General features: G+C 46.1%; 1 protein-coding gene and 1 long non-coding RNA gene across 2 annotated transcripts in view; one reads left to right on the top strand and one right to left on the bottom strand.

The window, feature by feature from the left end:
• The window catches only part of LOC113464554 (uncharacterized), a 5,314-nt gene extending 2,182 nt beyond the window's left edge, over positions 1–3,132 (bottom strand). The window contains exon 1 of the long non-coding RNA XR_003389400.1: positions 696–3,132. This is a non-coding gene — a long non-coding RNA (uncharacterized LOC113464554). The remainder of the gene's footprint in view (positions 1–695) is intronic.
• LOC108626315 (uncharacterized) overlaps positions 1–23,538 on the top strand; it is a 109,975-nt gene that overhangs the window by 15,268 nt on the left and 71,169 nt on the right. The window lies entirely within an intron of this gene.

Here is a 23,538-nt window from a genome sequence, read left to right as displayed (position 1 = left end):
GCATAAGACCTTTCTTGTAGAGGACGACGAGATCTATAATTTCTGTATAAAAGTACTTCGCTAGCATTAATAGTTTACGAGTTATTGACGAAAAACGAAAAAACGGTTTTTTGCAAATTACTCGTAAACTATTAATGCTAGCGAAGAACTTTTATACAGAAATTGTAGATCTCGTCGTCCTCTACAAGAAAGATCTGATGCAATTTTTCCGTATGTCCAACGGTTTGGGAGTTATTGGCCAAAAACAAAAATTTGGAAGAAATTGAAGGGGTACCCCTTGGAAAAATCTTGGAAAAATCGAAAATTTTTTGTTGTTGTTTATTATTAGCAGTGTTCTTCCGACGTCTGATTTCTTTTTAAAAAATGCGTTTCTAAAGTGCATAAACTTTTGGGATTGACTGTATAGCCAATACATCCTTAAGTATCGATACCTCTTGAGACACTCAATTCCGAGGCTGCACGACTTATGTAAAGTCGTACAACGATTGTACACGTTTTGGAGAGGCTTAAGATTAGAAAGTGAAAAATGACACCGTTTGAAAACGGAGCTAGTTTCTAGTTTTACTTCGGAGGAAATTTCTCTAACTTCGAGAATTTCCAACGAGGAGCAGACAATTTAATACTTCGTTACAACTTGGCGCGGCAATTTCTATTGTAATGCTATCCCGATGGAAAACGGAGTCGGTTTTAATTACCGTAGGCGGAACTTCTCCATCTTTGGAATTTCGAACACGTGTGACGGGAGGGTAATTTCGTTTCTCTATTACGACTCCATACGCACCCCCTCTGTTGTTAAATACGGTTACGTCTGCTGCGCGATTCGTCGTCGGACGTGCGGATGATCCAAAGGTGCAATCGAATTCTTGGCTGGGCTCTGGGGTCGGGCTATCAGCCACTGTCACGAGCACGTCGCTACAGCCAAACGATCGTCGGGGGAATGTGGAAAATGTAACGCTAGCTAAATTAGTTAACGGCTCCAATTGCGATGGTCGCTTGGGGAACAGAGGAACAGGGTAGAAGTTCGGCCAATTATGAGGAACAACCGTGTTATTAGAGTTATGGAAAAATTCAATTTACTTCGTGACCCATGGTGCATACCATCAATTTATATCGTCATTCCTTCGATGTGAATTATTTCAATTTTGATATCGGACTGATATAACAGATATTGATTTAAATTATTCAAGAGATTATGAAGATTTGTCACGATGCCCAAAATAATAAGCACCGTTAACATTCTCGTACGTACACAGGATTGAGTAAATACGTCACACTGCATAACTAAGTTTTCAAAGGTCCGTAAACCTTTGGGCCTGACCCTAATTATCGAGATGCGTTTGTCCAACATCGACATTAACTCTATTGCGTGTACCTCGTTTCTGTTTCCGTTTCGAAGACGTTTGTGTACATTGGCGTGGCGGTAAAGACACAGGCGTGGCGAGAATGCACCCGGCAAAATGCCCGTCTGTATACAATGCGTCGAATGTCTGGCCAGCGTCTGGCCGGGATCCTTGAATGAACGCCTATTTTTAAAAGGGCGCGCAAACGGATAAACAAGCCGGCAGCGGCGGTGATCACAATGCCATAAAATGAAATTCAAATGGTCGCGAGTGCGCGTCTTTCGTTGTCAGGTCGTCGCGATGCTCCCTTTCGATCGATATTAATTAGATACCTGTGACCTAGTTCATTAATTGATAACGAGAAGAGAATCTAAACAATTTCATAATAATTCGTAAATCTTGAGCGTCGACTACTTAAATTTTAAAATAAAAATTATTATGCATCATTTTCATTCCAAAGGTCTTATTTAGATTTTTCTATTTGAGACTAATTTTTACTTGAACGTGTATCGCGCGATTTATACAACGCAGTATTCCCGTTTGAATTCATTTTATCAGCCGACGTTTTCACATGGTGAAAACGGAAGAGAGAAATCGCAACGTTAGAAAATCCATTTCAGACATGATATAACGCCGCGTCTCGGGCGTGGGAATAAAAACGTCGCAGACGATGACGAATGAATAAAATATACGACCGCGTGTGTGCCGTAACGATGCGGCGTAGATAGCACCAGCCGACACTAATAGCGTGTCTCTTTATCGATAAGTGCCACGAAGCCACTAGCAGACAGCGACTAGACAAAAAAATACTCGACGTTACGTCGGTAACAGCCGATAGCGACGTCAAGGTGTTGTTCACGTACTCTTTTTTCATTTCGATCTTCCTCTTTTCCTTTCATTTTTCCATCTTGTGTATCTCGAGGCCAGACTATTATCATTTTTATTTTTTTATCAAAGTTGTATTCAGGAGTTTGATTTTGCTTTTTATAAAATTTAACGACAGACCTATGAGAGCTTATTACGTATGCGCAATTCAGAGTGTTTCAAGAAAATAGATGTGTAGTTTTAACGACTATTGCAAAGACCGTATGTGGTAACGTCAACGTCAGGATGCACGCGATCTCAACACAGACTCCTAAGTTCTGAACGGGTTGCGTCAGAAGGTCGTCTGCGAGCCGTGGAAATCGCGCACGCAAGGTCCGCGCCGAATGAAAATCGTGCATTATTCGCACGATCGGGATCAACGACCGATATACGACCGCGACGCGGTGTCACTTCGTTATTTTGATACCACGCGTAAGCGTTACAATCGAGGCCACCCGAAATTTCGATCTAAATGCACTGCCAGACTATTATCAACGTCGGTGAACTGCGATTTCTCTAATTACGAGGTAAGATCCACTTTTAATTGGTGCAGGAGCAATAACTAATGGTATAAAGTAATGAAAAAAATGTAAAAAAATTGTATGCATTTTGTGTTCCATAAATCAGATAGAAAAAGTGCATAATTCTCGCACAAAGTTATATAAGATATCGCGTTTGATAATTTACTTACATTATCTTGCATTGGACAGGAACGGGATTGAAATATAAACAAGAGCGTTTAAAAATTGGCAAAAAAGGGCAGCAGTCCGTGTGTCGTAAATCGCGGCTTCGACCGTGTGCCAATTATCCTTTTCTGCAATTCTGTATTACGTGCTTCAATGGCAAGTACGGGACTGACTGGTTGCCGAGCAACATCTGCCGCTGCTTTTAATTGCCCGGTTTTACCAGGAAGCGTGATTTAACGTGTGCGTGTACGGCTCGGGAGATCGGAGCACCTTCTCCTTCATCTTTTTTTTTTTTTCGTTTCGTTTTCATGGAGGCCGTAAAGATTTTATGAGATTGCATAATGAGGGTCGCTCGTAAAATGACGCTGCTCGTTGCATCGCGTTCCTTTTCAGTTTGCAATTTAACTTCGTACTGGAAGGTTCACTTCTATCGATATCACGCGAGTTTTCTATACCATTCGACGGAACATTTTGATCACTGCCTATCGCGACACATTCATCTTAACTTTGTTGTGCAAAACGAAAACGCAGCATAGCAATATAAATCAAACATTTCACGGTTATTGAAACGTATAAGTGGTCGACAATATTTCTCGTATCGAGCTCCACGGTAGCATTCACGCGTGACTATCGCACGCGAGTAAATACGCACGTGCGATATCTCGATGCGTCCGCGATGCGGCCAGTCGCGAATATAATTTATAATCGGCGTGCGGTGCACGAAGCGTGCAGGTGCGGCTCCGCTTCACGATACTCGCAGCGGGTCGTCCACGAGCGCAATCTTCGTCCCGCCTTGGCCGTCATTGGCTTGATCCCTCGAAAAGACCGACTCGAAAATCAAGACGGCTGACGATTTTACGAGTCGACGCGATTTCACGGAGCCGCGCGGTTTATGCACGTAAATGGGTATCGATCGTCTGCCGCATCCCGGTCTTAATGGCCGATTTGCAAATAAGAAGCTGGTTGCGGTTTTCAGGCTCAAGATCGTTCCTCCTCGAAAGCTTCCGTCGATCGATTCCGAGGTTACATAAAATTCTTCGGGGATTCGAAGATTTTACTCCGTCAATCGAAGCGATGCTGTTTTATGGTTCGTCGTTTCAGAGCTGTACCTTGTTATCTCTGCTGCAGTGGTTTTCAGAGAATCGCGAATGTATGTACGCACGTACTTTCGATTCGCTCGACGATATTTCTTAGCAGGAAAAAATCTCGCTTTGTAATTGGCGAACAAGCTTATTTACAATTTGAATTGGTAATCTAGTCATCGAAGCACCAAGAATTCTTTCAGCTCCTGCGAAAACGCTTTCGACCTGTTCAATATTCCACGTCATGTCCTGCCTCCATCGAACTCTTTTCACGAAGGGAAAATTGAGTAAAAAGCAAAGCAGAGATAAAGAGAGCTTACGAAGCGTGGGGAATACACGTCGCCGTGCGGTCGGGGACGAATGCGTCCTGATTATGCAGGAATGGAGCGACGAGAAGAGAGAGAGGTTTCGAACGTCTAGGACGGTAGACGGGCGGCTAGTCTCGAGCGGCCGAGAAAACTCGTTCCACGGATTTTTCTAGGATTCTAGGCGAGGCCGGTTGAATATCCAGCCTCGGCCATTAGTTGTGATTCTCGTAGTTGCGTATAGCTATTAATAAATGCGCATTGCCGCAAAGAGGACGTCGCACTCGCCCGCGTTTGGCTCGATTACACTCGCGCGATATATTCTCGAACACCTTGCCGAGTGGATAAACGAATATGTATGTTCATTCGAGTTATGAATCGCGCTCATTTTCTCTGAAGATTGACATCATCGTATCCTCCGTAAGAACTTTTTTCAACGACATCGTTGAATTCGACGAGATGAGCGAGGGAAGCGGCTCGTTCTCGTTCTCGTCGCTCCTATTTAGACCGAATCATCTATGACCTCGTTACGTCGACGATCCGGGAACGACGTCAATGACGTATTAATCAGCGTTAGGTGGCGATATCGCTATTCTATGGACGTGGAATGACTGCCGGTCGCAACATGCATTCGAATGAACGCCGGCTTTGAAGATAAGGACTATCGCGAATCATGGGGATCGTAAAAGGTGCTCGAACGTTCTCTCGATAGCGTCGTTGAATTTTGCGCAAGTTTCCCGTCGGTGGTTTTCAATTTCCTTCGCTTCGATGATGGTCTCCTCCGCTGGAGAAATTCCGTATTGAATATTTAATAGGTATCTCGAAGATTGGAATCTCTAATATTATATAGAATAACCAATATCTATAACGGAGTATTATACCTAAAAATCTTGTAGTTAGAAAAATTATTGTTCTGTTTCTTCTTGCTTGGAACAATTCATATTTTACCACAAATTGTACGTTTCAAAAATTAAAAAACATTGTGTGAGAGAGATTGTAATTCGTTGAGGTTCGCCTTACACTCACAGTATCAAAGAAACGCATTTTCCACGAGCACGAGTTTCACCGGTTACCCAACGCTGTTGTAGAAGAAACAGGGAATCGTTTTCCAAACAATCCCCGGGCGCGGTGGTTTCGCAAACCTGCAGTCGCGGCCGTGCGGTCATCGAGTGCACGCGTGCACACGCGCGCGGAGAGAGGAAATTCGCGGGCTCATGCATTGTAGAACGGGAGAGCGAGTAGTGCGGTGGCGGCGGCGTACACGCGCGTAGCAGACCTTGAGCCACTATTACCGACTGTTTATGCCGTGATGTAATCGTATCCTGGCCTATCCGAGGCTTGGCCTAGGCTGCACCTAGGGAACCAAGCGTAGTCGTAAATAATACTCTCGGTACATTCGACGCTTTAGGTGCATTGAAATAATTTACAGCTAACCACGTTCCTGCCGCGCGGACGCCTCGCGTCCCTTTGCACTCTCTGCATGCGCGGCATACCCGTCCCTATTGCACACGGATGTACTTCGAGAATGCGGTAGAAAACTAACAGAGAAACGTGTCATATTCCTTTGAGAAGTGTTTCTTCGAAGGTTCTATTCCCTAGATCTCCGAGAAGGTTACGAGCTCTGATGCACATTTGTCGTACGAATTAATATCTCTGCGTTGGTACTGAACATGCTTATGAATGGATCTATGCAGCTAAATTCTTAAATGCTAGCTGCTTACCTTTTATAATGGAGACGCGTAGGAGAGGATTGCACGTTGAGAATGATTCCACCCTTCGTACGTGGTTACTTGGAATAAGATCTATTCTTTTATAATAATTATACTACAATCTTTCATAGCTGATTACGTATTAAATTCTGTAACGTGGATCGCGACTGGTTGATTATTCCCAGTTCGAAGCCGGATGTATCGCTCGGTGTTGCAACACAATAGAGAATCATAAGCGTTACAGACAGCCCCTACAGTAACCTTTCAGAATGTTCTACGGACCTTTTAATTTCTCATCTTCCTCCCATTAAGGAAACGCGCATTGTTACGTGCTACAATATCCTTGTTCCTTTTAAGGAGTAAATAGTTTTACGAGTCGATGTCGAATTTAGACGATCCGTTTCGCAATTCTTCCGTTGGGAAACTAGTCGACTACTTTTCAACTCTTCGACGTTATACTTTGTTGAGTACCACACGTTTTTAATTAAAATTCATTTGTACTGCGAGTAATTACTCGGGAATGATTTTCTCGCTTTGCGAGTCGGTAGGATACGCGGGAATCGAACGCCTTTGATCTCACGGAAGCGTTGCGGTTTCTTTTGTACGAATACTCACTGGGCATTTATAAAATGTGCATACATTGCGAAAATTGGTGATTCAGTACATCGCGTAGATTCCACCGTCTAATTGTTGCCATTTTTTCATTCCTGTTTTCCGGCGTGGAACGTTACTCACGGCTTGGAGCTCTCGCGATGATGAAATTCCGCGACGCGTCGCGCTGCCTGAGATGTGGCCTTAGGAAGCGTTGCACAAGTTCTGTCTAGACTTATGTAAATATACTTATGCTAGTGCTCGTGATGAGTAATAGCGTTGAGAAACGATGGAGGACAGTTTGTTGATATTCGCACCGCGCGATTATGCCTCGCGATATCATTTTGTCAATAATTAGTTGAGTCGGTTCATCAGTATCTTTTTCCTAGGTAGTTTTCCTTTATTGCTATATAAAGGAATACAAACGTGATTGGCAAGGAACACGTGCAGGAACGTGAGCGACCGAAATCGTTCTGGCATTTTCACATTGTTTGGTCCACCACGTGGCCGTTTCGTGACGACCATTCACGAGTAGCTACACGAGAGATATTATTCGCGAGGCGTTTAGAATTGAATGCCTGCGAAGAAGTTGAAAGGGGGGCGCGGTGGCGAGAGGGACGTGAACGTCGATGTAATGCAGTGCAATTGGCCTTGTGAGGTGAACGTACTCGCGAACGGTTTCGATGCATATTGCACAGGCATCTGCCACCGGTGCAGCAACGAAATTGTACCCGAGGACCACTCGTAATTTCATGTACACGAGCTTCGTTATGTTAAAACCTGTCTACATTCTCACTGCAGAAAAATATCAGCTTATGTAACGTACTGCAAATGTGCAGATTAGTTGGCACTTCATCGCGTTTTAGCAAACAGTAGTGTCATTGCACAAACACTTCAACTTTGCCGAAGCTTAATCTCTGAACTGTTACATCACGCTCGCTCGTCAAGGAGGCATGGACTCCAAAAACCTCGCTCGACCCGTTACAAAATAATTGCCTTCGACTTGGTTGCATTTCTGAACTCCGTCGACACGGAGGAAAGTAGTTTGCCCTTGTATGCCTTACGTAAAACTGTTCTAGTATGACAATACCCAGGCTCGCGACCAAGGACGCGCTCCTTAACAACGGGTTGACACGTAACACTTAATATGATAACGTTGCATGCGTGGGCCTCGGCGTCATAGCGACGCGACATGTCACGGTGCCGCTCATTTCCCCACGGTGACTCGAGATGTTCCCGGAAATTGCGATTAATTTCGCGGTACCTGACCATTCGCGAATTTTACGTAACGCATTTTATGAATGGTACCGTTTGCTCGAAGCGGCCCGTCCATTTCTAGAAGAAGGAATTCTCGACGCGTAGGCATTGGGTCGGAGGCAGGATTTTAAGTTGGCTCAATTGGCCAAATCGCGTGGGAGTAATACTTCGAAAGTTTACTGATATTTATCTTAAACGGAGTATTTTTATTCTTCTTGTATTCACCATGTACATTGAATATCGCGACAATAGGATTAAATTCCAACAATACCGTCGAACAACAAGAATACTCGGATACGGGGACAGGTGGCCACGCTCCCTAAAATCAACTTTAATCATCCTCTTTTCCACCGTATCGGTGGGGTTGTCGAAACAAGGTTCGAGTGCCGCGGCCTCGATCCAATACATCATCGGCCGTGTTTCCTCTCGTCGCTCGAGCCGTGGGTGTTTTTGTTCGGAGGCGGTAGGGCCGCGGGTGTTCTCACGCCGCCGCCCCTATTGATTTTGGAAATTGAATTCGGCGTGTGTTTTCGTACGAACGAGCGGCGCGCTGTTGGAACCGGGTCATTGGGCCTCCGTCAGTGGCGCGGCGTGTTATTACGCTTTGTCGCGGTGGCACGTCGGCTGTTACGTAATGCACGATTGCATTTGCATTCTCAAACAAACACGAACTCTCTGTCGTCATGACGACACGCTAGCTCTTCTTGGCACGAAGGAGCTCGTAACACGCGTCCTCGTGTCTGGCTTCGCTTTTTTCTCTCTCTGTCTCTGTACCTCTTCTACAGGCTCTTGCGTTCTCTCTTCGTCGTGCTCTTAACGCGTCGTCATTGTAACAACGTTGCTCGCAATTGCACGCGCCGGTGCTGATGCGCCGGTCGACAACTGCTACTTGGTGCCCGTGCACCAGACGAGAGCACGACGATGCACTTTTGAATCCGTCTCTCATTAGAGGAAGTACCTTCAATTAAATCCTCATTGTCCTTCAACCGGGTCCGCGGCGTAATTTCCGCGTGCACGCTGCGAGTATTCAGGAGAATAGGCCGTGTTTCACGTTGTCGTGTCTCTTGCGTTGCGTTTTGTAACAAGCTGCGTATGCACGCGCATACATATACCTATGTACATACATACTTAGCCGAGTTGTTGCGAATCTCTTGGAAATGTGAGAATCTTTTTACTGCGCTCGTGGTGCACCGGTTATAAACGTTATTATCTGTTAAATTGCTACTTCAGAAAAAGGAGGAACGAGCTGTAAGACGTGGCAATTGATTTTTATAATGAAATCTCCTTTGAATCTGATCGTGAAATAGCACAAAGTAGTCGTCGCGTCGTTGTTCGAATAAAAAGTTCCGCGATGAGCCCTAGCGTTACGTCAGGAAGTATCTGCCAATTACATAGATCCGATCGAGACATCGGCTCATAAATATGTAGAGACGCGTGTCTGGCTAACTCTTGTAAGCCTCATTTGCTCCGGGTCAGAGGAACTCGTGGAAAACGTACGAGAAGTTGAGCGAGTAGATTGATTAGGAAGGCGGTGAGGCTGCGGCGTCACGGCGCGCGTGAATTGAAACACGATCGATGGAGAGCAGCTTGTTAAATGAAACACAATCGGCATACGTGTATACACGTGGAAGAAGAAGAGGAATGTCTTTTCTAAAGATACGCCGGATTCCAGGACGCATCGGCGACGTATGGCCTTAGCCTAGTTGCAGAAAAGGCTCTTCGTCACGAGGAGAGAGGTTCCCGAGTAAATAGTCTAATCGCGACCGTGCGGTACCATGTACGGATGAATCCGTGCCTCTCAGCTGAATAGATGAAACCTCTTTCGTCCATCCGCGCTTGTACGCTCGAAGTGAGAGCCGAACGTATGCAGACGACTGTAAGACGATTTAAGCTACTTACTGTTCTTGAAATGCAGGTCATTGGAACGGTTAGAAGAGAAAGCTCCACGGTTTGGGTGTTTCATAATTTTTCTAAAATCATTTATGAAATTCGTCTTTATAATCTTATTTGTATAAATGACTGTACTCGAAAAATTTTTGTTTAATGAAGCTTCACCGATTGCAAACGCACGCGCGTCGACTCGTGGTGGGTATAAAGTAGAAATTAGCTTTCGGAGCAGACAATAGGGAGTCTCGGGGCGGGAGTATATAACGGTGGACCGTTTCGTTGAGGCGGCCGCCTAGACACTTGACAGACTTGTGCTTCGTACAATAGTAGGAAGCGCTAAAAATAATCCGGCTCGGTTCCACGACGTTCTGGCCTTGGCCAGCTTCGATCCTCGCAACCTGGTACCACCTCCTCGTCTTCTCTTCTCTACTTCTGCTTCACCTTCCTTTTGCTCTTCATCTACCCCGTCCGTTCTATCTGACACAATCTCTTCTGTTCGTTTTTTCGCAAACGACTCATCTGTTTCCTTGTACATGCACACTTAGATACGTCTCTACCCACACTTGCGTCGAACGCGTGGGCGTTGAATTTTTCTTATGACTCGTCCTCTCCCGATGGACCATCCCTCGAATCGTTCCCTGCAGCTCGCAAACCAAAGTCCTGACAGTCCTCCCCTGTGACTTGAATCGCGCTTCCTCGAGTGAGTTGAATTGCATTGTTCTACCCTTTACTGCAATTCTTTGTACATATTTTTTCTACCTCTCGTTTCTAACGAACGAGCTTCTTCTCCAAGTATTAGGAGATGATTGGCAGATTCGTGATTTGTAATATTATACGTTTAGATTGGAGTAAAAATAATTACGGACTTGAACAAAATTGATTATTAAGTATTTCAAACAAAATTTATAAATAAATAGTGTAGAGACTGGTATCTTTGAACGACTAAGCGTGTAAGGAACTTACGAAGTTCGTAGTCGGACAACCCTTACCGGACGTCTGTCCAAGAATCTCAATTTGATATTTCCCGAAAACAAGATTCCGCGAGGTACTCGCGGAAACTTCTGCGATTCCATACACCTGATTTGCCTCGAAACAGAAGGAGAACCGTCTAACGTGTGCAATATTAAATAAGTTTAGGAAACTGGTCTGTAATAAAATGATGCGCCTATGGAACCCACCAGATGTCGAGCGTGGGTAATAAAATCTCGGCACCGACACTTGGAGAATTGTAATTGAGTGACATATACTCTCTCGAGCTGTATCAAATTATTACAATGTGCAAAACATCATGTATCATCTGCGAACATGGTATTAATTATAAGTGGTAATGAGAAATTTTATGGAATCATCTTTGCATAATCAAAAGAGAGTATTGTCACAGAGATTTTGAAATTGACACAGTGAAGGATATTCAGTGTGACTAACAACGAACAAGCCGCGTTCTCATTCCGACATTCCGCCGACGCGCACAAGGGACTAGCTTCACGGAGAGGAAGCATCATCTGGTTCTGCTCGATATCTCGATCGAGAACTCGATGAATCTTACACTCTCATCGATCTCTCAGCCTCGGCTCGGCGGCGTCGCGTCGTTTCGCCACGGAGAACGCGGAGAATGACGTACGCCGACGAAATGACAGCAACCACCGGCGACGGGTCACGCGGTGATCCACGGTGCATTCTGCACGCTCGGTTGCACCGAGATACTTATCGGGCCCATTGTTACCTCCGTCTCGTTTCCTTCTCTTTGTTCTCCGCGCCTCGTCGAACACTGGTGACGCACTTAATAAATAGATAATTACGTTGCAGAATGCGGCTCGCATTGTCCGCGCGAAGCTTATTTTTAAACCGCGGAACGATCCTCTACCTTCTTTCTCTCTCGCGAAGGAGATCTCGTTCCTCGAGCGACCATTGTTCGTTCGCAGGACAGTCCGTTTTTTTTAATTAAAGCCTCGAACGAATGGTTAGAAGGTGGAAAAATTGTATACATTCATTGTGGAGTACGTTTTCTTTCACTGGGAGGTGAGGATTTTATTTGGTAACTACCACAATAGCTGACTGACTACTACAAGCGTAATTACCACGTCTAAATGATAATCACTCGGATAATCCTGTAAGTAGTACATACCATCTTATCAACACTTGCCTCTTCACTTGAAAACACCATTCTCGACAGACGTAATAAGATTAACAAGACTCGCAGATCAATCTACTCAACTTATATAGGTGTACCTATCTAATTCCCTCAATCCCAGATGTATCAGGAACATCTACCCCGCCAAGACTCGTTGCTTATTATCTCACGCATATCGCGTAATAAAACCTGGCATAAAAAAGCGTTCTCCCCGGAGGGGCAGAGAGGGACTTGAAGAGAAAATGTATCTGGGAAGTTGGATGCCGACGGACGCGCGATTCCCATCAGGAGTGTGCCACAGGTCGGATTATCAGAAGTCGTATCGGGCTTGAAACGGCATATAGCATGCATAAAAGACTCCGGGATCGCCGGTCTCGAGATACGAATATACACGCTGTTCGTTATTTAACGCGGAGTCGTATCAATCGCACCGGAACTCTCGCCGCGTTTATCATCGGACGACGACGAAGCGGCGTGTCGCGTTACGCCGCTGGACAGAAGGCACGAGAGCTGCAGCAAGCTCCGCGTTCCGTTTGCCATGATGAAACGAGGCGCTCCGCTGTATGCTCGTACCTCGGGTCTTGCCAGCTTGGTCTCTCTGTACCAGATAAACTAGGAGTCTCGTTAAGATCGACGATACGACGATTTCGACGACAACCACGAGCCGTTCTCGGTGAAGAGCGATCGTTAAGGATCCCCTAACGAGGAGCGCACCGTGCAACCGGGACAATAGAAGAGAGAGAGAGAGAGAGAAAAGAGTACGGCTCGTCCAGCCTCTCTATGCGACGTGTGTTCCGTTCGTCCCCCTCGGATCGCGCAAACGACATACAGCTACCACGGTTTTCATCTTACTTACCTCTGGTCGCAGCTCTGCTCCCTCTTGGCCCGCTACCTCATCTCGTCGTCGTGCTCCCTCGTCATCGTCCCCCGTTGGGACCGTATTAACGAGGAAACGACGGAACCTCGACACGATTCCTTCCCCGAACAGGAACTCCGTGTCACGACTCCGCTCGTCTGACTAGGGACGATTCTGTTCCTCTTTGCTGGTGATTGGTTTCTTCTTGCGATTTTCGAGCCAAGCCTCTCTTACGATTACAGAAAGTCGGGATTTAATCAAACTTTTAGTTTTCTATGATATTAAAGAAATGTCCTTTTCATGGTAAATATTTCAAGCGACCTGCTAGTATGCAAGTACTCAGAATGGAACGACCAGATCCGTTTTTCACCGCGTTTCTCACGGAACGGCGGCGGGTTCCGCGTGGTTAACGCGACCGCCGGCCCACGCGCCGTTGAAATCCACGAATTCCATCGGTGGCAAGCGAGACGGAAAGTCGTCCTTGGTCCGTTAGGTCTGGTGCACCAGTCGAACGGTCCGTGGGCCGAAAGGTTAACCTCGAAATCAACGACGCGTACAGGCACCTCCGTTCCTCGCCTTCTATTTTCTCCGCTTTTCAAGTTCCTCCTCGTCTCGCCCGTTTAACGGGATCGGGCGTCAATTAACCATAAGAAATGGCAGAGGCTTTGATCTCTTTGGTCATCGAAAAATTCTTCCCATGAAATTCTCCGTGCGTTTCAAATGAAATTCCTCTTTGAAATCCGATTTTACACACCGGCAATCTTAATGTCGATGCTTCGAATATATCTGGACTGAAATGTTTTGAGAATGTGAGATTGTCGTGCTACCCGTAGTTGTTCTGCCTTTAGGTATACTATACGTTTCCCAGATGTCGGCGCCGAGATTACGCATTTACAAGAAATATAGATTACAATCCGAAGCAATTCACGTTCATTTCGCGAATCGTGCAAGAGTAGAGACAAATGGACGAGATAAAACAATCGTTGAATTACTCCCCGTCTATATCGGGCGATCTACACTTTATATTACGTCTTCCACATCGCAGTAAAACTTAATTCAAACGCTAGTTATATCGGGCAAACTCACCGAGCAAGAGTTCTACCTCAAGTCTCGTCATTACACGTCCGTTCGGACGACTCCGCTCGGGAATTTTCACGTCTCGGCAATAAACCTGTCCGCTCGTTTCGCGAACCTTGGATTGCGAAATGTAAGGTAATAACAGAAAATTGTGATTTTTGTAAATTACGATCACCGCGATGCCCCGCGCGTATCATCGTTGTCATCATTTCTGGTCACGAGGTGATTCAGCCCGTCGAGAAAAATGCGTTTACGCCCATTTGGCTTTAAGTAAGTTGGCGCACCAGACAAGGCCAGAGGCGTAATACTACCGCGGGCCGTGAGGCACGGTCGAGCATTATCTCGACCCTGTCATCTTTACTGCAACTGGCTGATCCGCGTTTTAGGGTCGATCGTAATTTCATCCCGTCTTTGTCAGCGTTCCGAGCACCGGGGTAGGACAAGTGGCGATAGCACGCTAAGTGCGCCCGGGCATTGTCGGCGAGGCTCGCGTTTATGGGCCACGATAGGATGTGCGCGCTGGTATTTCGGCCCAAGTCCGCGTTCCTGCGTGCCCGAGTCGAGCTATATCTCGTGGTTATCTCGCGAACGTGATGGTTTTTGAGGAACCGCGGCCCCTCCCGTGTCGAGATGACACGTTCCTGATTGTCCGAGACGAGACAACCGAGCTTTTAGACTTGAAAGACTTTTGATAATTTCTTATTCGATCCCATGGTTACAGGTGCTTCGAAGCCAAGGGTCGTTTTAAGTCAGTCCGTGAAACTTTAATCGCACGATATCATAGTGGTTCTTCCAGCAGGTGATTGGGTTTACGAGATGCTAGGGTTGATGGCAGTTTGACTATTACATGGTTTAAGGGCTTGATCATCAGCGAGTAAGTAGACTCTCTGTTCTACGAGCAGTTGCTTCTTTTATTACAGTAGACAATGAGACATAGTTATACATTTAATGGTCTGCATTTTAACTGCCACGTCGAATTGATCCCATCGGAGAAGACAATTTCGTATCAAAAATTTCTCGACTGTAACTCTCGTAAGTGGAAACTCGGATAAAAATTTCAACACTAATTCTTTAGCTAGAATCCAAAACACTGCGCTCTTAGAACAATGAGCGCGGTTTACTCCATCTCAGGATAATTTATTCTCATTCTATTTCCATAAATACCTGCGTTGATTTTCTCGAGCCTTGCGAGCGCGTTTTTTGCCGCGCTCCCGGTGAAAAAGAAACCGTAGCGAAAGTCGCAGGGAAGATCTCGCTCTGTTACCAAGAATCGCGTCTTTCTTTCCCGGTACTCGACCCGGTCTCCTCTCTCGCTTTTTCCCGGGAGTACGATCCCGCTCTCTTACGCGTCTCTAGTCGAGTAGGAGCCTAGCTCCGGGCGTGCTCTTTGTCCTGTGACCCAGATAGGAAAAGCGGCGCGGAACGGAGCGGCAAAGCGCGAGAAAGGCGAAGATAAGAACGCGGAGGCCCCCTTTCTCCTTTCTGCACCGTCACGTAGTCAAATGAATGCACGGATACGTGCGCCACGCCGCGCTCCGCCGCGACGACATCCGGAACGTCAACGACCATTCCGCGTTAAAAATTGCGCTCTGATCTCGCAAATGAAGCTCCGCCGAGCACGGTTCAGGAAGGGGTTGCCTACTGGGTCGTGTTAGTCTTTGGAATTGTGTCGATGACGCTTTTCTTGGATTCTAGTTATCTAGAGTAATTGGATGGACCAGAGAGTATCTCTTTGTATACGTTCGTAATTATCAATGTAAATTTACTTAACAGTGAGACGATTGTCTTCGTAGTTTGTAAAATTCCGTCTGCATACGTTACACATGAACTCCGATCAGTCGTATGAATAATCTAACGATCTAAACTAAAACGACTTCCTGCCGATTCATAAATAAAAAAGAACCGAGCGCGGTTGAAGCTACGGCGCGGGTGCAGAGTGACGCCTGTTCGACCTCGTTTCCAGAGGCCGGCTTACAATTAGAAAGCAGAACAGCTTTTGAGCGATAACATCGTCTGCCCGACGTGACGACTTTAATTAGCATCGTCGCGTCACATCGCGATTTTTACGTTCACGAACCCTGTATGTTCCCACCGTCCCGCCGTCTTTTCAGAATTAGTCCCCGATTCTCCTTTGATCAAACGGGAAAATAAAAATCTGAGGGAAAGTTTGAACGCGTAGCCGGTTTCTTGTTTCACGGAATCCCTCGGGGAGAGCCACCTATCCGTGTTCGCAACGTTCGAAGGCCCGTGAAGTTTCCACGCCTATGAGCGGGTTAGACACGTGTTTGACCCGGCCAGCCGAACGAGAAGGGCAGAGGCGAATCGAGTTGAAATGGAAACCGGATTTCGTCCCATGCTCCTCCGCTCCGATCCGTCCACGGACCCTTCTTACCGATTCTGTCGGGAAAAATCGAAGAAAAATATCGAAAAGATGCGCGCCACCGGATCGGTCCCTTTCAGTTAGCCTCGAACCCTCCGCAGGATGTCTAATATTCTTTCTGTCTGCCGTCTACGTCTGTTGTACGCTCACCCTGGACACCGTTATGACGATACTTTACGGTTTCCTTTCCTACATGCGAAAAATATCTCTTCTGCTTTCAAATTGTCAAACCGCATCGGGGGTGCATAATGCAATTTCGTTTGCACAAGCTTGTTTCGAGTGTTCGTTTTTAAATTCGCTTGGACTTTCACGACACAGTCCCTACCCCTTGCTGGAAAAATGGCCTGGGAACAAGATTTCCCCACGACGTTCCACGTAACTTAAACACTTCAGATCGATATTGTGCAGCCGCGAGTGAAAACGTTTCGATGTCTTATATGACCCGTATATGCGGGACCATCTGTCGATGACATCAGTCGACGACCCGCATGTACAAGCTTTTCCTTTTCACAAGCGCGATGTCTGGTTTAGCTTTACATATAATTCGCGATGCATGTTAAAAACTCATTGCCAGGCGAAGTTTCGAGACCTCGTATTGTGTACTATTATCCATTAGTGGTAATTATCTGGCAAACTTTTTATGTCCAAATAGATGGAAATAGCGCCCGCAGAATATTTTGGTTAAGTATAGTTATTCACAGTATGGTAAATTTAGTTAAATGATTCATTTTAATATTGCATGTTGACAGTTAAGGAATTTCTAATTCAGTGTTTATCAATAATAGGAGGTCGAGCAAAATAATGATATTCAGAGTGATATTTTTTACAATTTCATGAACGCGTATGTAATCACGTATACTCAGAAGCACAGCTGTGTATTGAAAGTAACTATATTCACCGGCACCCTTATCATCCCGTTTTTTCGCTCGTCTTCCTACAATATCTTCTGCATCAGTTGGCCGGGATCTAAATCCCCCGAAGGCAGGCATTTCATGAAATTAACGTTGAAGGATTACCAGTCAGCCCGTAAGAGCCTACCTCACGGTCGGTTCTTTCCCCTTTTTACCGTTTCATCATTACAGGGAGCAAGTATCTGTTTGCCCATCGCGATATCAAAATGCAAAACGGTTTCCGGATCACGGATTAACAAAGTTGGCGTCTACTCGGAAAGAAAAACTGCCGACACCCGGTTACAGGGCCCTCGCGTCTCGCGGGTACATATTCATGAGAGGGCCGACAAAGGTGGATGTATCCCGCGCGCCGAGAAGTCTGGCGCGAAAGTTTTAATAATTTATAAAGAAGCCCGTCACGAGCCGAGGAGGTGGCACGGGGAAAATTAATTTCTGTTTCCCCGAAAGTTCGCGTGTTGCGCGAGACTCGCGGCTCTGTCGAACATCGTCGTCATTATACGGCCGCGTTATGATAAATTAACAGTAATTGTTCGCCTTGCTGGCGAACTCTCGCCCGATCAGAAGTTTACGTCGCGCGCAAACCGCTTGATAGAATGTGTGCACACGGGTTCGCGTGGCCGGTGAAAATATAAATTGCCACGCGATGGGATTGGCCATGATTTATGGCGCGAATGGTTTGACAACCGTGTGTTTCGTTTGAGTATTTTTTTCAAGAATACATACGCGCTGTGTCCGGTGGACGGACACGATGGGTTCCCGCGTTCCCGTCCCGAAGGCGTTATTTGCATTTTAATTGGTTTTCCGACCAGTTTCGAAGTAACCTTTTAAAAGTTTCGAATTACCCGTCGCACCCGAACTTTTGTAACCCGATTCGCGACTGATCTCTGCTCGTGAAAATTCATAATGATAATCTTTGGCCTCGTCTATGCGTACGTAATAAGAAAATCTTTTATTAACTATTATCATATTTATTCAGCTACAAGTATCATTACGCGTTCACCAAGATATTACAACTTTTTATTCAATTTCTGGCTAAAACCGTTAATTTGTAATTTCCAGTTCCAACTTCGCTTTGAAGAAATCAAGCATCGGGTATTTGTTAGCGATTACACATCGATCAGTTCGCTGTTCGCGAATTTGCCATCTAGCCGCGCGACATTCGTCACGGTTGAAATGCAAAAATCGCGGAACTTCCCGTCATTTATCGGCGTGGCGCGACGCGACTATCGAGTTTGGTCAGAGCTTGTATTTACGGATTACAACACCGGTTAATTGCCATATATTTTCTGTCTGCCGTTTTGTAGCATCGACTGACGCGACGGGGATCGAGCCATGGTAGTGGAACGGGAATGGGCGACGGGAGTAAAAAAAGAGTATCAAAGGTCGCACCTGCACGCGCGTCTTGATTACGACAACGCGTTGTCCACCTGCACAACGCAGTCGTAAATCCGGAACCGTGTGACGAGAGATTGCGTAATGGAATGACGGCGAATTAAGGCCGATTTATGCTCAACCGTAACTTTCCAGGTCCGTGTCATTAACGCGTTAATATCAGACAGCAAGCGTGCCAATCAGACATATAGACATGAAGACACGGTTGTAATACTAGACACATTTTATGACATTATAACGTGGGAAACAAGAATTTCTCCATCGTTTTAAAAATAAATTTGGAACACGATTAACTACCTATACTAAAAAATTGATCGTGGACCGAGAAACTAAAATCGCGCCGACGTTCTGCGCGGAGGTTCTAGCGGGCCAGCATATTCGACACCCCCGTGGGTCGGCTTCTATCGCGGTGCATGCACGAGAGGCTGGCGGCCATGCACACGTATACAAACGCGGACGATGCGCATCGCGTGTACGTAGCAAGGGAGTCGGTTGCGGCGCAGGAGGGGTCTGGGTTTGGGGCCCGTCGCGTGTTTTTGCCCCCCGTCTGGCCCCCACCGTAGCTCATCGTTTTTTGTCTGCTCCACTGCATGCGCTGCACCGACCCCCGCCTTCTCCACCTCCTTCTCCGCCGCCACCGTCAGCTTTCTTTCCTCCCTCACCCCCGGTTTTGCTTGTTCGTTCGTTCGCTACTTCACAATGCAATGCGTCCACTGCACCGGCGGCGGCCTAAGTGCGCTGTGCGCACACGAATGCACTCTGGACGAGCTCTGGTGCACATGCAACCGGCTTGTGTCGGGTCTGTGTGGCCAGGCACGCTACGGACAGGAGGACGCCGACTCCCTTGCACACGCTTCGGCTCGCCGGAGGCCTCTCTCGCTTATGATCGCCGAATGGTCGCCACCATTCAAAGAGGAGGAGGAAGCCCGCGAAACGATGCAACCGCTCCTCCGATCTCGGTGCACCTGCCGTCGGTGTCGTCCGGACGAGAGCCGTGTCACGGCGATTCGTTGCACTATAAAGGTGCGTTTAGACCAACCAAAGAGTCGCGTCGTCTTTCTAAGAAATCCAAATGTTGTCAAGCATTCTTCAAAAAACAATCCCAATTTAGGGTTCTTACAAATTTTCTGATACTCATCATCATATATCAGAATGTTTGTCATTTCATTTCAAACAAGTAATAGGATTTTTCTTTAGTCCAACTAAACTTTTTTGTATGACCCAAGTAATTTCTTTTGAAAGATTCATTAACAGAAGATACCCTCAATTAATTTTCATATTCGTTTTTACCCACGCATTGTTCGATGTGTGTACACCCTTGTTACGTTGGTGAATCAGAGCTGATTCATCCCGACAAACGTCCAAGCTTCATGGGCGACACCCGTCGCAGCTTCGACACGACGCGACGGGCAATTTGAATGGATTTTCGGTCGCGACGCCCGACATCGATTCGAACGGTTACGGGCAACGCTGTAATTTTTAGCGGCCGGTGAACGAACGCGGAATCGCCCCCCGTGGATTGGACCCAGCGACGATTTTTGTGACGCGTCGATCGCTTAGCTTTCCGGCGGTCGAATGACTAACACGTACCGCTGTTTGTATTACAGTACGCCGGCGGAATGTAAATTTAACATTGGAAGGATTTACGTAAAGCGCGATGTGCGTCACCGATAACTTCATTTTTTTTAGTTAGGAATTCTCGTTAAATCGTTCTTGCAATTCACTGATACAGTAGGTTTCGTTAAATACAAAATGCAAATCATAGAATACGAGTTCTATTATTCTGCCATTTCGTCTCACAGTCCGGAGTATCATGACTGATATTTTTTTTTTTACGCGACTAATTGTCTACGAACAAAGGACTGAATTTAATGTACCTTGAATGCTTGTACTTATTTTCCACAACTAGTATTGTAAGAACATCACCGAAACGAATCTTCATTTGTACTTAATACCTGTTCGCGTCAGAGATCAATCGAGTCAATTTTAACCTTCGAACTTTATTCTATCACTATTGCGCGAGCGATGTGCTTAATAGGGAATTCTATTTTCAGCCATCTACTCGTTTCCCATTGCAGCAAGCTGATTTTTATTCCGTCTCGAACGGTAAAATATAAATTGTACCTTGATGGGAAAGGATGTCGTGATCGAGTCTGACGTCGTGTCAGAACTTACGATCTTTGGTAGAAATAGTAAGGCCGTAAAATCAGCAAGCTATCCGATTATATCGCTATTAATAAGATGGAAAAAATATTTTTATTGCTGAAACCGTGCGGTATTTTACCTATTATTTGGATTTTGCAACGTCATTTGATTTTGTCATGAGAGGATTGGTTTATGACCGGACTATATCACTTCGACGGACTGTAACCGGGGAAGACCGAGGGCCTCGCTACCTGTCGGAGTCCTTTTCGCGCTAGAAGAGGAGAGGCAAAAAGAGAAGGGAAAAGAGGGACGCCGCCTCGGGCATCGGGATAATATGCCGCGATCCTGCCGTATATACAGCGCATAGCCGGCCCTTCTCTCTTCTTCTCTCTCTCTCTCTCTCTCCCTCTCTCTTTCTCACTCTGCTCAGCTTCGAGAACGAGCCATGGCCGGCATATACGATATCTCTGGCAAGCGCCAACAGTTGGCTCGCGCGGAGTCACGAAGGCCGTCTTTCAAAACCTCTTCAGGGAAATCTCTGGCCACCGCCGAAAGGAAGAAAAGTCCGCTGCTGCTGGCTGCTTTCTCGCCTTTGATCGACCGGAATGCCGAGCGTTCCTCCTTGAGAGACGGAAGTAAACGACCCTCACAAATTGCCGGCCCGATGCCTCGTTCCAGGACGTTGTCGCCGGCGTCCTGGTGAATCAGACCGAGCACGCCGGGGCAAGTACCTTCACGTCCTGGAAACCCGCGCGTCGAGACGCCAGACGTCCTAAACGATCCCTCAAATATTGACACGCGAAACGTTCGGCGACCCGCGCTGGAGGCAACCTTGGTCAGGACCTCGCTCTTCTGTCTAACTTACGGATCTTTGGTACGCTTCGGAAGCGATGGTGCAGATAATAAAAATTATCGTGCATCACGCAAAAAGAAACTGGTTGAAAAAGATTACAGATGTGAACCTCTTTTCGACGTTTGAATCTTTACAATTTCGGAATATTGCGATCATCGACAACTGAACGACAATGCTGTTGCTACAAAGATTTCTGCACTATAATTTATCAATATTTTCTCTAAATTCTCGTCTCTGGACGAAATTGGTGTTTCTAAAGTCGAACGAAAATTTTTTAGTTGCGTCGAAAGATCTTCGCTCAAGCGAATTCCCAATGTGTCTGGGCCCTGGGGTCTTTGGTTCACGGGCATGGCGACTGATGCGCGACCGTTTCGGCAAACTTACGACCCAGCCAGGGTCACGGACCTCTTTTCGTCCTTTCCTGCCTGTTTTTTTCGTTGTTAGTGTCTCGACGTGACCACGGGGCCACGGGGTGCACCGTCGTCGTCGCGACTCGTAGAGCGTTTAACGAGCGTTGGGTGACGAGCGGTTCAAACCGTTGAACCGGCGATGATGAACGTTGATAAGGTTTTATGGTCGTGTCTCATCCTGTCCCACCAATCGTGGTCGCTACATTCTCATCCACAAACACGCGCACACACATATGTTTTCTGGCTCACCTCTATGGATACAGGGCAAATTATGAGCGTGTGACGTCGTTCGCTTCGTTTTGCAACTCTTTTCGTTTCCACGGTGTGCACCTTGCCTTTCTGTAATCGCGAGACAAAGACTGGAAAGTTGCGGTAAGAAAATTGAACGAATTTCGGCGGTTCGAATCTTGCATAAAGTATCTTTTATTGGAGAATGTTTGCGAATAGATGAGACATGAAAATTTGGTTGGTTATGTGAAATTTGAGGATACAGGAACGTGTCTTCTGTGTTGGAAGAAGAAAACAGGTTGCACGACAAGAAATATCTTATGCATCAATCTTCCTTTTTATTACGAGAGAATTTAGTTTACGTGGAATCGAGATTCACGATCAGACACAGAACTCGAACACTTGTACGCGTGAACTGTGTCCAATATTTAATCCAGTACAATGCTCAGACATCAGATAATTCTAAAGCAACCATCTTTTCTCATAACGAGCATTTTGTTTCGGGGGAACTCCTCTAAGGGAAAGTTTTCCCTCCCTTTGCGAAGGGGCCCGTGAAGGTTGAGCGGGCTGCATAATTTCGCGAAATTTTACCGTGGAGGCGAAACTGGTTGGAGACGTCAGACGTGGTAGGACGCGAAGCGTGACTATAAGAAATTTTCCAGCCCCGTACACTTTGAGAATGAGCCGGTGAAAAGGCATCGCCGCCGACGTCCCGGTGGGTGGAAACTCGCGCTAGAACTTCGCGCGCTTCCAAGTCTTTTTCACGCATCACGTACGAAATTGACTGGAAGCGGGAAGTTAGTCGATACCTTTTGCTAGCTACATCAGCGCTGAAAAGCGTTGCCAATCTCGTTGCGCTGAAATTCTTTGGAAACAAATTCTCTCACATATATTTCAGCCTCGTTAAATAATCATCGACGTAGCCTTTTGATTTCCTGACTGCATGAAATGTTCAATCTTTTTCAAGTTTACTTTTTATTTCCGTCGACTGATAAATGCTAGCTAGCTATAGGAAATAGTGAAGGAAGCGAAAGATAAATTTCGCGGAAATAAACTCTCTCGTGCGCCCTAGTTTGTTCTTTCAATGCGCCGCGATATCACTTTCTAGCGTCACACTTATCTTGAGTGATATTTCACTGAACAATGTCTAGATCCCCCAGGAAACGGTCTAGGAAGCAATGCTCCCGCAAAAATAGCGCCTATCACTTTATCGTAGGCATACAGATTACGACTCGCGGCATTCGTTTCTCGAGTGTGCCTGACTGCATAGTTGTAGCACATCGTACTATTTAGAAATTAAGGATGTATTGGCTATACAGTCAATCCCAAAAATTTATGTACCTTAGAAAAACGCATTTCTTATAATTAAAAAGAAATCAGACGTCGGAAGAATAATGTTAATAATAAATAGCTACGTGCTAAAAAGTATAGAAG

Source organism: Ceratina calcarata, unplaced genomic scaffold (genome assembly GCF_001652005.2).
Source record: "Ceratina calcarata isolate Rehan_Ccalc_2016 unplaced genomic scaffold, ASM165200v1 scaffold121, whole genome shotgun sequence".
NCBI classification, from domain to species: domain Eukaryota; kingdom Metazoa; phylum Arthropoda; class Insecta; order Hymenoptera; family Apidae; genus Ceratina; species Ceratina calcarata.
The sequence above is the reverse complement of the archived record's forward strand: the minus strand, read 5'-3'. Positions and strand labels throughout refer to the sequence as shown.